The 18,561-nt window shown below is 39.0% G+C and overlaps 1 protein-coding gene and 1 pseudogene across 1 annotated transcript in view; one reads left to right on the plus strand and one right to left on the minus strand.

The window, feature by feature from the left end:
* The window catches only part of LOC102473923 (fatty acid-binding protein 5 pseudogene), a 57,615-nt pseudogene extending 54,660 nt beyond the window's left edge, over window positions 1-2,955 (minus strand).
* WNK1 (WNK lysine deficient protein kinase 1) overlaps window positions 1-18,561 on the plus strand; it is a 181,534-nt gene that overhangs the window by 57,069 nt on the left and 105,904 nt on the right.

Raw genomic sequence — 18,561 nt, forward strand, 5'->3', positions numbered from 1 at the left:
CTGGATGTCGTGCCCTACACTCTAACCCTCTCCCACCCTCCTTTCTCATTGTCCCCAGTGTCCATAACTATTTTCAGTGCTTATGTGTCCTCCAGTCTTTCAGTCTCTACCATAGAGTGTGGACAGTCGGTATATGTTAAGTGGAGACATACAATGTCAGTCATAGACTGACTTGCTTCACTCAGCAATAAATCTTCCATATTCATCCACCTTCTATCAAATGCCAGGGACTTGTTTTTTATGGCTGACTCACATTCCATAGAATATGTACCACACTGTCTCAATCCATTCATCTGTTGGGTTGGTCCTATGTCTTAGCAATCGTGAATAATGCTGCAATAAACCTAGATGTGCAAGCACTTTTCCAACTAAGCATTCTCCTGTCCTTTGGGTAGATACCCAGGAGTGGAATTGCTGGATCATATGGTAGTTCTGTTTGTAGGTCTTTTAGGGATCTACATATTGTTCTCCACAGTGCCTGGGCCAGTTTACATTCCCATCAACAGTGTAGGAGTGTTCCCCTTTCACCACAACCCTGTCAACACTTATTTTTTGTATTTTTAATCTTCGCCATTCTGACAGGGGTTAGGTGGTATCTCATTGTGGTTTTAATCTGCATCTCCTTTATGATGAGGGATGTTGAGCTTTTCTTTTTGGGTGTTCCTGTGTCTTCCTTAGAGTGTTTTTTTGTTCAGCTCATTTTCCCATCTTTTAATTGAGTTAATCATTTTTGGGGGGTAAGCTGTTTGAGTTCCCTCTGTATTCTAGTTATTAGTCTCTTATCTGAGGCATGGTTTACAAAAATATTCTTTTGTAACCCTTCATTCTGAGGGTTGTTGATTCACACTAATTGCTGTGTCTTTTGCTGTGTAGAAGCTTCTTAATCAGTTGTACTCCCATTTGTCTATTTTTGAGATTATTGCCTGGATCTTATTTAAGAAGTCTTTGCCTACCCCATTGTCTCTCGGGTGAATGGTGGTATTAATTCATAGTAATAATTAAACAAATATGGCAAAACATTAAGAAGCAATAAATATAGGAGATGCATGCATAGATTTTACATATTTTTAAGAATAATTATTTTATTTATTATTATTTTTTAATTTGACCAGAGAAAGGGAAAGTGAGAAAGCAAGCCACCAGGTACAGGACTTTGAACCATGACCAGCCATGTGGAAGTCTAGACTAACCAACATGCCACCTGCTGGCCCTATTATTTTATATTTCTATAAGCTTGAAAAGATTTGTGTAAGTTAAAAAATACTTAAATCCCCCTCATTCTCTCTGATTAGGTACAGTGACTTTTTTATTTTAAATTTTTTCAGGTTTTTGCCATAGGGTGCATGCACTTTGCTTGAGACAGCGGGAGAGTGAGAAATCACCTCTGGGGTGGGGGGTGGGTGGCTACACCACAATTTCTTTTTCTCCATTCTTTTCCTGGGATTTTGGGCGCACATGCATGTACATGTGCTCAGCATGATTTTCAAGCCCCTTGGTCCAGGACTTGAACCACATTTGTCCTTGTGGGAGTCCAGCACCTTAACCACCACGCCACCTGAAGACCCAGAGCGACTTTTGTAGAGATGGGTTAAAACCTATCCAGTGGTTGAAAGGACACGTATATTAAGTTGTAGCAATAGTATTAATGCAGCGGGCTCTAGTTACTGGTTATATTTCTTGAAAGGCTAGTATGAGGTAGAACTAACTCTTTGCCTTCCAAATAAGAACATGTGAAGTGTATAACTTTTTTCTTATTTAGGGAGTTGATAAGATGACCAGTAAATCGTTCTCTTCCTGTTAAAAAAAAAAATAGAAATAATTATGTACATCGAGTATTGACGTAGAGTAAGAACATTATCTATGTATTTGAAGTTCTCAGTGTTTTCTCCCAATAGCATCCCTGACTCTGTTTTCCTGAATTTTGCACTTCTATTATTTTGCCTTAAGTGTCGATAAATAGCAAAGTTACTCTGAAACAAGTAATGCTTAACGTTTCTTCTTTTGGTGGCAAAATATACATACCATAAAATTATTATTTTAACCATTTTAAAATTTAAATTCAGTGTCATTAAGTATATTAATAGTGTTGTACAATTGCTAGCATCCATAACCAGACCTTTTTCATCATTCCAAACTATAACTGTGTACTCACTAAACACTAACTAAGTCCTCATTGTCCCCTTCTCTGAGCCCTTGGTAACTTTTTCCTACTTTCTGTCTCTATGAATATGCCTCTTTTAAGTATTGGGTCGTCAGAAAAGTCATGACTTAAATGTGTCATGACTTTTCTGACGACCTAATACTTCATGTAAGTAGAATCATATAGTATTTATCCTGTTATGTTTTTCTTTTTCTTTTTTTTTTTATTAGCACAAACACATGTATTTATTAACTAAAGGGATGATCAACAGTTGGAAACAGTAGCATATAAAATGTTTGTGATAAAGGTAATTGAGCACAGTAATGAAAAAATAGTGTGGAGATTTGCTCATTAAATTGAGCTTGTTCATTCTCTCAGCTAATTCCTGTCTGAAGTGATGGTGGAATTTGTCTTTTGCTTTTTCATAGACGCAAGTACTGGTGACATTATTCATGATACAGTCCACCACTAATTTTCCAACTTGGAATTTTCTTGTTACTGTGTTTTCTTTCCCACTCCATTCTTGAAGTTGAATTAACATACCACCCTTAAAGTCGCAGACAGTCTGAGTTTTTCTGCCACCAGCTGTAGTTTCTTCAAACTTTTCTCCCAGGGTACAAGAAAACAGTCGTTTTAAAAGTGCTCTCAGCTTTTATGGTGAGATTATTCCCATCACAGATGATGATACAATCTGGTTTGGCTATTGCACCCATGTTTTACAGTGCTATTCCCAAACCTCATTCCTTCAGGTACTCCTCAAAGCTTTTGCTGTTCACCAGGCGCCAGCTTCCTTCCACCTGCTGAATGTCGGCCATGGTGGGCGCGGGAGAGCAAGGGCAGCAAACAGGGCAGGGAGCTGGGTGAGGAGCATGCAGTGCTTCTTTTGTGTTTTTATTTCACCTAGCATAATGTCCTCAAGGGTCATCTACATTGTAACGTGTAAGAGTTTGATTCCTTGTTAAGGTTAAGTAATATTCCCTTGTACATATATGTATTTTCTGTTCATGTTGATGGCTACGTGAATTGTTTCCACCCTTTGACTGTTGTGAATTATGCTGCAGTAAACATCAGCGTCTGAAGTCTGCATTCAGTTCTTTTGGTTATGTAGTTAGAAGCGAAATTGCTGGATCATGGGCTAATTCCGTGTTAACCTTTGAGGAACCATCATGCTGTTTTCCACATTGGCGGCTGTATCATTGTATGATCCCTGCATTGTTCAAGGATTCCAGTTTGTCCACATTCGTGCCAGTGCCTTTTCATTTCTTTCTTTTTTTAATTTTATTTTTTAGATAGTTGCCATCCTAATTCTTGTGAAGTGATATCTCATCGCTAGACAGGTTTTAAAGGAAAACAATTATGGTCCCTTACTGTGAATCTAAAGTATTAAAATAGTATACATGTAAGTAGTAAACAAAATATGCACTCCTTGTGTATAGCTATAAAACAAAACAAATGTTCGATTGAAGTGCAAAATAAAAACAAAATTAATTCTTTAAAGTTTTTTTAATTTCTTGAGAGAAAGAAAGGAAGGGAGAGGGACAGAGGTACCCTCAACAGGGTCTTTATGCTGCAGTCCTCCATACAGCCCTGCATCCATCTGTGATCACAGATGTACCCCTCCTAGGTCTAGGACATGAACCTGGAACCTTCCCATATGACTCTCTAACAGCATACAGCAGTACCCCTTGTGCCACCCTGGAGGGTCCAAATTAATGTTTTGACAATCTAAACCAAATTGCTGCAGTCTTCCTTTATAAATAACTTGGTGTTGTCTGAACTTTTTTTTTTTTTCTAATTTGCTATAGGGTGTGTCGCTTGCCAGAGTGGGTAGGGAGTGAGAAAACATCCTCCCTTGACTGATGGCCTCTGGGTTTGAGACTTGAACCATGCAGATGACCATGTTGGATCCAGCTTCCTAACTACCATGCTGGCCCAACAATATCTTTTTCACTTAAAACTACAGAAATTTATCTTTAACTGGTAATTGAATTCAGAGTAAGTAGTTGACTAAGTAAATTTGCCAACATTCGGTCAGCCTGTAGCCAAAATTAATAACAAAATTAATAATACTTTTAATTTATACAATGTCACTTAGATTATCATTTGGTTGTTAATATGATTCTAGAGCAAACTGCCTAATGAACTCTTTTGGTCAACTAGATGAGTCAGAATATACATATATTGGTTTTTAATTAATTTAGCCACGGTGATGTAGTCCCAGTTTAAGAAAAGGCTGACTTCTCTGGGTGACTGCATCAACAGCCTGTTTCACTGCAGTGTTAAATCACCAAGTGCGAATTATATTCAGATATACAGATGGGAGAATAAAAAATAAATAAAAGAGAAGAAAGATGGTGTTTCCATTTTATAGGCAAGGAAACTAAGACTCATGTCAGTTACTTAGAAATGGAAGTGTGAAAGAAGAAATGAGCATAGCATGTGGGAATACAGCAGTCCTTCCTTTCTGTAGTGGGTTGGTTTGGAAAGTGATGAGAAAGAAGGTGGATCCTGGTGGTTTTGGCATTTAGATTTATGTAATGTAGAGTACTTTCCAAACTTGCTGGTCATAAAAAGCCCCTCCCTGTGACTGACTCACTGGGGGCAGGGAAGCGGTCTATTCAACAAGCAGTTGGGAACCAGCAGTTAGCGTAATGGCTATGTCGCTGGACTCCCACGTAGTCGACCGCGGTTCGTGTCCCGGACCCGGTGGCTTAAATCTCACACCGGGCACGTGTGCGTGCGTGCCCAAGATCCCGAGAGGAGAATGGAGGAGAAGGGATTGCGGCGTGACCATCCCCCCTGGGGGGTGATTTCTCGCTTTCTGTCTCTATGTCTCTCTCTGTCTGTCTGGCGAGCGCACGCGCCCTACAGTGAAAATCTCTCAAAAAAAAAAAAAAAACAAGCAGTTGACTCCATATTCACTTTTTTCCACATTTGAGCCTATTCTTCAGATGCAGCTGCTCCCCCCAAAACACTGTTTTTATCAAACAAGTCCTCTGCTTGAGAATAATCAGGCAATGGCTATTTTGGTAAGAGGTAGTTATAACTTTTATTAGTTTGTAACAGTGAACGTGAGATCTGGAGAATAATGGAATTACAGAGACTGCATGGGAAAACAAAGGAAAGTAGTAAATGAACTATTGGGTCATCAGAAGTCATGACTGACTTTTCTCGATTTCTCCATCTTGTTGGTATTTTGGTCAGATACACACACATATCTTGCTTTTCAAGCCACTGGGGCAGACTGCTGTCATCAATGTGGGATCTGGCTCCTTTAATGACTAGAGTAAGGGCCCAGCCCCAGTTTGCATTTTCTAATATTAATAGAAAATAAATGAAATGCAAATAAAGGTGGGCCAAATTGGAAAGAAACAGCTGATGGAGAAGGAGTTAAATATAGTAACTACAGGTTCCTTTTTAATTTTTCTTTTGAGGACTTTTTTGGGGGGGGTCCTTCTGAAACTGGTACTATTTCAGAGTGATTCTTTTCCCTTTTTTTTTTTGTTAAGAACTATTTTATTTAACTTTATTTATTTATTTATTTTTAATTTGACCAGTGAGGGAGAGAGAAAGAGGGCAAGTGCGAAAGCAAGTCACCAGGTCCGGGACTTGAACTGTGATTGGCCATGTGGGAGTCCAGCACCCTTAACCACCATGCCACCTGCCGTCCCTGTGTTTTTTTTAGAATGAGTCTTAAAAGACTTCTAGGAGTGGGACCAGCAGTTAGCATAGTGGCTATGTCGCTGGACTCCCATGTACTCGATCGCAGTTTGAGTCCCAGACCCGGGGCACCTGTGCATGCATGCCCAAGATCCTGAGAGGAGAAGGGATTGCGGTGTGGCCATCCCCCCCGGGGGGTAATTTCTTGCTTTCTGTCTGTCTGGCGAGCGCACACACCCTGTAGCAAAGACCTCTCAAAAAAAAAAAAAAAAAGACTTCATGGAGAATTAAATGGAGTTCTAGACTGGAAGGTCATAAAGAAATCTGCAATAGGAGTTTAATTTGTAGATTTGACCATAAAATGGAGGTATAATTTTCATATTGTATTTCAGAATACCTTAAAAGCCATGTTGCTCTCTGTTGTTTTTAACAGTAAAGAGTTATTGTATAAGAATCTTTATTTTGCTTCTAAATAGTTATTTTTCCAAGCATTCTTAGGCTTCTAATCTCTCATTACTCTTAAGTGTTTGAAACTAAATTACCTATATATTTAATACATCTTTGAATTGCTATTGCACCATGTAGACCTGTGAGAAATAGATATGCCAGACTTAAATAATTACTTATATAGTTTCTTTCTTTTAAAAATACAGAGTAAGTCTTTGAAAAATTTCTTTCTTCAAATGGTAACTGAAATTTACATTGAATTGGGAACCAGTGTTTCAAACTGCTATAGTCTTGCCTGAAGACAAGTTTTTATTTCTGTTTCCTAACATTCAACAATTAGTATCACTTTAGAAGTAATAGGTGCTCAGTCAGGTCATTGCTAAGTCAGTGTGGTGCAGAAGATGATAAGGAGGGAGGATTCCAGCACTGACCTAAAATGTTTTAATCAAGGGATTCCAGACACGTCACTCATATTTCGATATGTAGATTTATCATATGTGGCTTTAATTTAGCAGTGAAACTGTGAATATTGCTAAAAAAAAATGCTGTAGAAGTTTAAATGTAAATAACACTTGAGGTAAGGTCTTGGGTTGTAGTTGTTAGCTTGTAAAGTGAAAATTTCAAGTTTAATTAAATGAAAACCAGTCTCACTGCTTGAGTAGCACAGTTGGTTTGGAAGGTTTGCTTCTGGGGCAAATAAGTAGGAAGGAGTGGGATTGCCGCTGTATAAAATTCTGAAATGTGAGATTAAAGGAAGTTGTTAGAGGATGCTTAAAGTGAAATAACTTCTTAAAAGCAAAGGACTGAATATGTGCAAATTGTTTTATGGCCATTGTACCAAACATTAGCATTGTATCTCTCATTCAAGATGAAATTACATCAGCAATAATCTACCAAGTGCTGTTATTTGGATGGTACTGAGATGAACAATTGTTTAGTTGTTGCCTGGCTCCCACCAGCAGCAGTCTGAAAGGGAGGTTATTGGAGGTCATGTGACAGTGATCCTTGATTTAATTCATTTAGCCTGTCAAAACAATTTAATGTAGATGGAAAGAAATTAATGAAATGAATAGAGTAGGTTAGCTGTATCAGCTCTAGTTTATATGGAAGGTAATGAATGCTATAATTGGTATATTTTATTAAACCCCAGGAATATGCAGCTTAATAATGTTAAAGGGAAGGTAAAAAAAAAACTCACTGTGGCTAATACATTCCAAATCTATTTGACATTTTATTGCTACTTTTTGATAGCTTATTTTAAAATGTTACTGTCTTCATGAAATTTGATTGACAGTTGGTAATATTTATACAATATAGGCTCCTCTTTTTCACCTTCAGGTATAATTTAGTAAACTACTTCATCCTTTGCAATGATTCTTAGTTAATAGCAGAAATAATAATATAAATCTTCAAAGGAAAAAAATATTTTAGAAGCTTTACAAAAGTTTCAGGATGTATTTGTGTAGTATAGTGAACAAAACATGAGGTTTAAACCAAATCTTTACTTAATTCTTATTTCTTCTTTTCACATAAATCTGAAGATGATATTAAATTTTTCTGAGTTTGTTTTTCTGTAAAATGAAGTCTAGTCATCTAAAAGCCTGATATGTCACAGGGTTTTTCTGTCAGTTAACTGAAATAAAGTAGCTAAGTAGCAAAATTTTGGAAAACATTGTTTAATAAACCCAGAGGTTCTTGTTGGTTTGTGTGCTGATGTTAGTTTTGATCTACTTTACTATTGTCTTAAAAGGTTTGGGGTGTTGAAATAATGTATGAGGGAACTTCAGAAGGTTCATGGAAATATGGAATTAAAATATTCACTTCATTTTTCAGCATAGGCTCCAAGTTCAAGACACTTCTGTAAGCGATGGTACCAGCCCTTTAGTTCATCCCTAAAGAATTGAGAGTTCTGGGAACCAGCAGTTAGCGTAATGGCTATGTCACTGGACTCCCACGTAGTCGACCGTGGTTCGCGTCCCGGACCCGGTGGCTTAGAACTCACGCCGGGCACATGTGCGTGCGTGCCCAAGATCCTGAGAGGAGAATGGAGGAGAAGGGATTGTGGCATGGCCATCCCCCCTGGGGGGTGATTTCTCGCTTTCTGTCTCTATGTCTCTGTCTGTCTGGTGAGCACACACGCTCTATAGCGAAAACCTCTCAAAAAAAAAAAAAAGAATTGAGAGTTCTAGGAATTTAGCCATGTCATTGCTGTCTTTTCTGCATTGTCTTTTAACTGAAGGAAAAATGGGTGCCATATAAATTTTTTTTTTTTTTAGATTAGGAAACAAAATGACATTGGAAGGAGCCAAATCTGGATTGTAAGGAGGAGGCCTAATGTTTTCCCATTGACACTCTAGCAGAAGTGTCCTTGTTTGATAAGAATGAGCAGGAGCATTGTGGTGGAGAAGGACTGGTGAATCTTGCTTTCCTGGTTGTTTTTCTGCTAAAGTCTCAGCTAATTTTCTCAAAACACTCATTAAGCAGACATCATTCTTTGGCTCTCTAATAAGTTAAAAGCACAATAAATGCTTTGAGCATCCAAAACTCTGTTGCCGTGACCAGTTCTGTGTTGATTGGGCCACTCCTACCTCTTCAGTAGCCATTGTTTGGATTTACTAGCCTCTAATGTCACACTGATAGAGCCTTAAGTCATTTCCTGTTACAGCTCAGGAGGAGATGCTTTAGGGTCTTGATCCCACTCGTTTAAACTTTCCACTGAAAGCTCTCCTTTTGTCGCAGACATCTGCGTGCAATAGTTTTGGTACTTGTCAAGCAAAAAGTTTGCTCAATTTTAATTTTTTTAGTCAGTAGAGATGTCTATGATATTTCTGTTGTTTCTTCCGTTATCTTTGGTCCTCTTCAATTCGAGCACAAATAATATTAATTTTTCTTCTGACAAATCAACATGGGTGATACGCCATTATGCAGGGTTACTTGTTGTGCAACATCATCTAATCTCAACAGTTTATGCATTTGTAAGTTCCTGATTTATTTGGGGCATTGTCCCCATAAAATTTTTGTAAAGCTCCAGTGATTTTACCTTTCCACCCAGCCTTCATCATAAATGTGATGTTCTTGCTTCAATTTTAACAGAATTCATGTCGCTCAGATAGGGCTTTTTTCAGACTAATGTCTTATCATTCTTGGTGCCTCAAATTGGATCCTGTTCAGACACATAAGTCTGTACAAGTTTATATTGGTGCAAAAAATTTTTTTGATATCATGCACAATTTATAATACACATTTCCCATGAACCTTTTGAGGAAAAGTAATATTTCTCTAAAGAAGATTTAGTTACAGATGGAACAAGTTAACAAACTATTAAAAGAAGCCTTAGGGCCAGGAGGTGCTGTGGAGATTAAGGCAGCTGGATCCCATATTGACAGCTCTGTGGTTTTAATACAGACATGGTGGCTTGAAAATCACTCCAGGTGTGTGTGCATACATGCACAGAATCCTGAGAGGAGAATGGAGAAGGAGAAGGCATTATGGTGTGGCCATCTCTCCAGGAAGATGATTTCTCTTTCTCTGGCCAGCGCATATGCCAAAAACAAAGAAGGGAGGGAGGGAAGGAAGAAAGAAAGAGAGAGGAAGAGAGAGAGAAAGAAAAGGAGAAGAGAAAGAAAGGAGAGAGAGAGTAGGAAAGAAAGAAACCTCAAATTGATTGATTTGTATTCTCCCCTCAGTTAATGATAATCTGTTCTCATGTAGCTTTTCTTTAATTGCCAGAGGGTATGTGTGCTCACTGGAGAGAGAGAGAGAAGGAGAGGGAGAATATGAATGAATGAATATGAATGACTTGAAAACAGACTACGCACACATGCACACACATCCAAAATCTTGATGGGATGGAGAAAGGTTGTAATGTGACCATCCCTGATTAGGGCATGCTTTCTCTCCCTCCCTCCCTCCCTGTCTTTCTTTCTGGTGAGCATAGGTGCCCACTGGCAATAAAATTAAAAAAAAAAAAAAAAGGAAAGGCATTCTAGATACATAAGAAGGGGGACAACATGAGTGAAGAACCTGAGCTGGGAAGGAGCATGTGACATATTTGAGAACAGAAGACTAGTGTGGCAAGAAATTTGTTGGAAGGGTTGGACTAGGACCATAGTATGTGAGGCCTCATAGATCATAATGATTTCCACCTTTATCTTAAAGACTATAGAAAGCTGTTGAAGGGTTTTAAACCAGGTTGTCATACTAAGAATTATATGACACATTCTGGTTCAAAATGGTATTTCTAAAAATTAAATAAGCATCATTTAGAATCGATTACCTGGTATTAAAAATATTCTGGCTATAATATGGACAGAGTAGAAAATGGATTGTATGAGAGAATAAGGACAGACAGGTAGAATGGAACCAGCAGATGACGTCATGGTTACGTTGCTGGACTCGGTGGCTTAAACTCACGCTGGGTACATGTGCGTGCGTGCCCAAGATCCCAAGAGGAGAATGGAGGAGAAGGGACTGTGGCATGGCCATACCCCCCCCCCCCCGGGGGGGTGATTTCTCACTTTCTGTCTCTGTCTTTCTGGCGAGTGTACACACCCTATAGCAAAAACCCCTCAAAAAAGATTTTTTTTAACTTTCAATTTATTTGCGATTTTATATAATCTGTGTGATTAGTTTTTATTTATTCTGATTGATACTGGATTAACTTTTCACAGTTTCTTTAAGCATACATGCATTGCGCATATTTATAAATATTTAAATTTATAAATATTCATTTAAATTTTAACAAACATTTCTGTTGTGCCAAACAGGATATGATGAATGTCAGAGAAGAGGTTTCTGCTATCAAGACCACAAAGTAAAAGGCATGATTTTACTAAGAATCAGAAAGGGTATAAAAGAAGGGTTGCCTCCCATCTGTATCTTACATTTATAAGTTTGTTTTTAGCACTTTTTACAGATTCTTATGGTCTTAAGCATTTAAAAATCATGTGACTAGAACTATAAGTACTTACTACCACTTCCACTTTCATGAGCTCACCTAATTCCTAGGTGGACCTACTGATATGACCATTCTTTTAAATGGCTAACCCTAGCTGTGCCAGATTATACAAAGTTTGGCCTTTTGTAGTATGCTCTCAGAGCACCCAGTTTTGGGTTTTGTTTCATTTTAGTTTTGTTGTAGGGAGCATATGCTTGCCAGACACAGACAGAGGAAGTAAGTGAGAAATCACCCTCAGAGGAGATGGCCATGCCACAGTTCCTTCTCCTCTGTTCTCCTCTTGGGATTTTGAGCACATACACACTCAGGAGCCTGGTGTGATTTTCAGACGCTGGGTCCAAGAATCAAACCATGAAGTCAGCCACATGGGATCCAGCCACCTTAATCTCCATGCCACCTGATGAGCTAAGCACCCAATTTTATACCCTTTCTCATGCTTAGTAAAATCATGCCTTTTCCTTTGTGGTCTCAATAGCAGAAACTTTTTCTCTGACATTCATCATATCCTTTTGTCAAATGTTTGTTAAAATTTAAGTGACTGTTTGTAAATATGCACAGTTAATGCAAAAACTAAGATGAATGTTGCATGCTAAGGAAAGTAAAAGTAATAAGACAAATAGGCAGATTATATATTAAAATATATTTTTAGATCTTTTAATTAATTTATTGGTAGGCAGACTATGTACTTCATAATTGCTACTGGATAAACTTTTCACAGTTTCTTTAAGTTTTCTTAGTTCAATAATCAAAAAGTGGAGTAGTGTATAATGGAAGGGAAAACTGTGTGATTTTAAAATTCTTTGCACCAAAATACATTAATTACATTTTCTGCAAACTTTTTGAAGTCCACCTATGTAAGGAAATTAACAAGTGATCTAAGTTTTAATTTTTATTCTATCTAAATTCTCTTTAAATGAGGAACTTCTAAGAATGTATGAGAAAGAAGATTTGAAAAAATACAGTGTTCAGAACCCTGTTGCTAACAAATGGAAAAACAGGCAAGCTGAAAACTTACCCCACTGTTATTTTTTTTATTGAAACAAAAAAATATGTCCTTTCAGGTTCATGGTTGAGCGTTTAATAATAAAAGAATAATCTTCAAAATCTAAAAACTAAGAACAAATTGCAAAACTAGAGTGGGAAAATTGACACTAGGGCTTTTCTACAACAGTTGCCAGTCTTGTTAACTAATAGGCAGGGTTTTGTCTGCCCACGGTTCATAACTAAGATCCAAGGGCATCAGTTTCCCCGAAGAACTACCACTTTAATAAAAAAAAAATAGACTAGAGAAAAAGTCAGTCTCACTGCAGGGAAAAGGTGAGGGAATTCTTCTAAGTCAGCCAAAAAAAATTTACCCTGAGAATTCATAACTAAGAAGTTGTACTCACACACATGAGATTCTATCTTAAATCCAGTGCTTAGCATCTTGAACAGGGCTAATACCTAGGGCTCTAGGCCTGAATCAGCTCAGAGCCTGCCCATTGGGATATATGAGATTCTAATCAAGTATTGTAAATCCCACAAAGAGCTCCAGCTACCATGAGTGACTGTCAGCACCCAAGCACTTGACAAAATTAGATGCCTACTATCTTAGATAAAATTGGTGTTGAATTGAACCTCTAAAGCAATGATATTTTAAAAGAGGTAAAAAGACTAATAACATACTTAAACCAGAAACACCAAGATGTGGTGGTGGTGGTGGTGGTGGTGGTACTACTAATGGTAGGAGTACAGTGAATAATTGATGTGATAATGAGAATTATCAAGTTAGAGAATTATAGGAAATGAAAATGAATTAAAATTAAAAACTAAGCGAGAAGTGCCACCTTCCTCAGTCATCTGGCACCAGAGGCTTTGACTATTTATTCTCTGAAAAAGTCACATTTTAGGAGGATAACCTAGGGCAAAATAACTCCGCTATGATGAACCTGAGTCTCAGTGGATGGGGTATGTGATTTTATAGAGGGTGCAACCTGTGATTGGGGATTTGGAGTAAAAGTGATAAAAGGGTGTGGAAGGAGGCTTTTGTGGAACTTTGAGAGAAACCAATTTTGAAGTAATAATTTAGAGATGGGACAAGACCCGGAGTGGTAGTAATTTCTAAGAAGGATCCTAGGAAAACTTGTCTATTCATGAATTAGGAATGGGGTAAACGGAGGATCATTGTAAATTGAGCTGTTGATTATCATGCCTTATTTAAAATCCTGTGTCTAGGTTTACTGCTAAGAGGGGTGGGGTGACAAATGTCTCCCTGAGCCATTGTGCCTGGCAAGATGGTTGAAGAACTCCTCTCTCACTGAGGCCATTAGTTTGTGCCTAGCCTTATATTTTCTTTTTCCCTTACTAGCATTCTGTTTTTTCATTTAATTTGAATTACTAGAGGGCACGAATGTTCACTAGGCAGAAAGAAGCATTTCAAACAATCCAGAATTCTACCACTAATGAATGTTCACTGATAGAATATTTTTAAAATTTTACCAGAGGGCATGTGTACTCCCAAGAGAAGAGAGGGGGACCGTGAGACAGCACTCCCCCCAGGGGTCCAGGGGATTGTCATGCTACAATCCCTTCTCCTCTGATTCATCCCTTTTCAGGAATTTTTGGTCAATCCACTATGTGGGATCTAGTCACCTCCACCACACCACTGGCTGGCCCCACTGATAAAGTTTTGAAAAATATATTTTAAAAAATAAAAAAGTTGAACTCAGAGGAGGGAGTAAGAAGCAAAATGGAATGGTGAACAAAGATATGTGGGAAAATAAAAGTAAACATATACTTCTACAAATTGTAGAGGTGTCTACTTGAGGAGTAATAAGGAACTAAAATAGTGGAACTAATGTTTATGATGAGGGATTTTTGGAATAGCCATTAGTTTTTTTAATTGGCAGAGATTATGTGTACTCTCCAAAGAGAGAGATGGAGAAAGCACTACCCAGTGGGTGTGGTCACACTGCTGTTTCTTCTCTTAATTCTCCATCCTATCAAGATTTTGGACATTGTGCATACATGTACCCTGTGTATTACTCAAGCTACCAGGGCTGAGATTCGAACCACAGTAAGTCATGTGGGATCTGGTTCTCTTTAACCACTAGACTATGAGGTCAGCCCAGAATAGTGATTTTTATAGTATGTAAATGTCACTGTCAGAAATATGCCTTGGGGAACCAGCAGTTAGCGTAATGGCTATGTCGCTGGACTCCCACGTAGTCGACCGCGGTTCATGTCCCGGACCCGGTGGCTTAGAACTCATGCCGGGCGCATGTGCGTGCGTGCCCAAGATCCCAAGAGGAGAATGGAGGAGAAGGGATTGCGGCGTGACCATCCCCCCTGGGGGGGTGATTTCTCACTTTCTGTCTCTATATCTCTCTCTGTCTGTCTGGCGAGCACACGCGCCCTATAGCATAAACCTCTCCAAAAAAAAAATAAAATAAAGAAAAGAAGTATGCCTGCAAATAAATAAACTCTTGATAATATTCTAATATATTGGATTATGCTATAATTTCTTCACTGTAAAAAGAAACTCTTCTCGTTGAAAAATACATAGCCAGGATGATTTTAAGATAAATGTGGGCCAGATGTGGTATGTGCCTAGAATCATAGCTACTCAGGAGGCTGAAGCAGGAGGATCAGGGCTTCATGGCCAAGAAACTGAGCTAGATCCTCTCTTTAACAACAACAAGAAAAGATTACATAGACATATCTATGTGTGTGTGTATAATTGGGTTATTTGGGGCACACATGCTGGCACGTTTTTTAAACCACCCTGGCTGGGTTTCAGACTGCACAGTCAACCACAGTGTAATCTGGCTCCCTTAACACTAGGCCATATTGCCCATCCTAGTATAAATTATATTCTGAGATATCATTAGCTAATCCTCTCTTACCTAACCAAATAAAAATCCCTGTGTCATAAACAAATTAATATTTTAAAAAGGAAAAAGGAGAAAAATAATGGCTCCAGTGTTTAAGGATTACTAAAGACAGAAAACCCACCTACCACAGAGTAGAAGACAGATTATACTGAAATTAAAAAATCCAAAAATCAAAGATATCATAAGCAAGGTGAAAATATGAATCACAAATTAAGAAAAGGTATTTGTAACTCATAATATCAATTAAGCCAAGGGGAACCAGCAGTTAGTATAATGGCTATATCGCTGGACTCCCACGTAGTTGACCGCGGTTCGCATCCCGGACCTGGTAGCTTAAAACTCACACCGGGCGCGTGTACGTGCTTGCCCAAGATCCCAAGAGAGAAGTGGAGGAGAAGGGATTGTGGTGTGACCATCCCCCCTGGGGGGTGATTTCTTGCTTTCTGTCTGTCTGGCGAGTGCACGCGCCCTATAGTGAAAACCTCTCAAAAAAAAAAAAAATCAATAAAGCCATCAGTGTGCAGAATAAGTGAAGAATTCCTACAAATCAGATAAGCAGGTGATATGAGTGAGTGGCTCATGAAGAAGAGTCTCAAGTAGTACACAAGAAAACAAAAATTTGCTCAAACTTCTTGACTCTGAAAAATAAATTAAGCAACAGAATATGATTTTACACCCATCAAATTGACAAAAAGCTACTATCTGACACCATCAAGTGCCATCAGCATGTGGAGCAGTGGTAAGATACACGCTCAGTGGGAGGGTGTCTTAGTCTCTCCAGGCAACTGTAACAAAATACTTTGAACTATAATTTATAAATAAAAAAAATTACTTCTCATAGTTTCAAATGCCGGGGAGTCCTAGATGAACGTGCCAACAGGTCCGTTGTCTGGTTCTGCCTTCTCTATGCTTCATAGATGGTGTCTCTTGCTGTATCCTCATATGACAGAAGGGGCTCAAGGGCAAATAAAAGAATAAACAGGCTCCCCCATCTCATGCCTTTTTTTTTTTTTTGGAGAGGGTTTTGTGTGTGTGTGTGTGTGTGTGTGTTTGTGGGTGTGGTTTTTTGTTGTTTGTTTGTTTTTTTTGCTATAGGGTGCTTGCTGGACAGACAGAGACAGAAAGCGAGAAATCACCCCGCAGGGGGATGGCCACGCTGCAATCCGTTCTCCTCCATTCTCTTCTCAGGATCTTGGGCGCACACGCGCCCGGCCTGAGTTTAAGCCACCGGGTCTGGGATGCGACCTGCGGTCAACTACATGGGAGTCCAGCAACATAGCCATTACGCCAACTGCTGGTCCCCCCTCACGCCGTTTAATATTCTCTATCTCATTCATGAGGGCAGATCCTCTATGGCTAGTCACCTTCTAAAAACTTCACTTTTTTAAAAAAAAGAATTATTTAATTTTATTTGATATTATCCTTCTTTAGTTTACCAGAGAAAGAGGGAACCCGAGAAAGCAGATTGTCAGGTCCGAAACTCGAGCCATGTTTGGCCATGGAGAAGTCTAACACCTTAACCATCCTACCGCCTACTGGCCCCAAGGCTTCACTTTTTATTTTTTGCTGAAGGGTGCCTGCACTTGCTGGGTGTCGGGAGGGGAGTGAGAAATCATCCCCCTAGTATTTTAACTACCACACCACTTGCTTTAACTACCACACCACTTGCGGGCCCCAAAGCTTAACCTTTTTTTTTTTTGAGAGGTTTTTGCTATAGGCCGCGTGTGCTTGCCAGAAAGTCAGAGAGAGACAGACAGAAAGTGAGAAATCACCCCCTCAGGGGGGATGGCCACGCTGCAATCCCTTTTCCATTCTCCTCTTGGGATCTTGAGCATGCACGCATACGCGCCTGGTGTGAGTATAAGTCACCGGGTCCGGGACTTGAACCATGGTCGACTAAATGAGAGTCCAGCAACATAGCCATTACGCTAACTGCTGGTCCCAACGGAAATTAAGTTTCAACAAGTTTCAGGGGGCATGAACATTTAAATCATAGCAGGGTTAAATTTGGCACTGGCCTTTTGAGTTACAATTTATTGAATTCTGTGAAAATTCTTATGATTCAGCAGTTCTACTGCTAGTTATTATAACCTAATAGGTACTCGTAAAATTTTGTGAGGGGCCTTAGACCTCTTTTGGCATTCTAGTGAAGACAAGAGTAATGGGGGATATGTGTGTATTTTGTTTCATATATACATGTATTTAATTTTTGCCATAGGGTACATACATTAACTTGGGGAGAGAGAAAGAAAGCATCCCATTGGGGGATAGCAAAACCACAACCTCTTCTCCTCTCAGGATTTTGGGCATGCATGCACACGTGCCCCGTGTGTTTTTTAACCCACCATGTCTAGGACTTGAACCACACAGTTGGTCATACAGAATCCTCTTCAACCACCACACCACTGGTTCACCCTCTGTCCTTTTTTGTTTTGTTTTGTTTTTGAAAGTCCATATGACAAAATTGTCTTGGTCTGTCCAGGTATCTGTAGTAAAATATTATAATCCAGGTAGCTTATAAACAATGGAAACTTCTCGTCATTCTGGATTCTGAAAAGTCCAAGATGAAGCTGCCAGCAGTTGCATTGTCTAGGGAGGAGAGCTCACTCTGGTTCATGAAAGGTACCCTCTAGCTCTGTCCTTAAGTGACGAAAGGGCCAGACAAGCTCCCTTGGGCCCTTTTTCTGAGGGACCAATCACGTTCATGAACACGGCTCCTCCCCGTGACCTAGTCATCTCCCAAAAGGCTCTGTCTCCTAATATCATCACCTTGATGATTAGAACTTCAACATGACTTTGGGAGGCACACAAATAATAAAGATATATAGGATCATAATGTAAGCTCTACTGAAACAGCTATTACAAATATTTTAGGGCAGCAGATGGTATAGTTGTTACATCGCTGGGCTCCCACATGATGTGGGAACTTGCAGTTCAAGACCTGGACCTGGAGGCCTGAAAATCACTCATGTGCATATACATGCCCAAAATCCCTGGAGGAGAAGGGATTGTGGCATGGCTATATCCTTGGGGGGATGGGGTTTGATCTCTCACTTTGCCTCTCACTGTCTCGGTTTCTCTCTCTCTTTCTCTCTGGCAAGCACAAACACCCTAGGGCAAAAATCTCTTTAAAATTTTGTTTTTAATTTATAAGAGTAGCTATCACCAGTGCTTACTAATGAGATCTAGTAGAAGGTCTAAAAGCTGCCATATTTCAAAAATAGAGTTTTATTTAAATGGTATTTTGAGATATTTCTAGCTACTTGTTGTGTAATATAAAAAATATTTAGGTCTGTTGGTGATAAGAATCACAAGTACTACTGAATGCTACTAGGTAGCATTAAAGGAAGTATTAAATTTTAATTCAAGGATAATGAATAATAAAGATTTATTTGTCTTCATAAACTCATAAAATCTGAGTTAGGGTAGTTGAGTATGAGTTAGGGTAGTTGGGTATCCCAAGTTAAGAATCAGTGTCCTGTAGA

Source organism: Tupaia chinensis, unplaced genomic scaffold (assembly GCF_000334495.1).
Source record: "Tupaia chinensis unplaced genomic scaffold, TupChi_1.0 Scaffold141530_1, whole genome shotgun sequence".
NCBI lineage: Eukaryota > Metazoa > Chordata > Mammalia > Scandentia > Tupaiidae > Tupaia > Tupaia belangeri.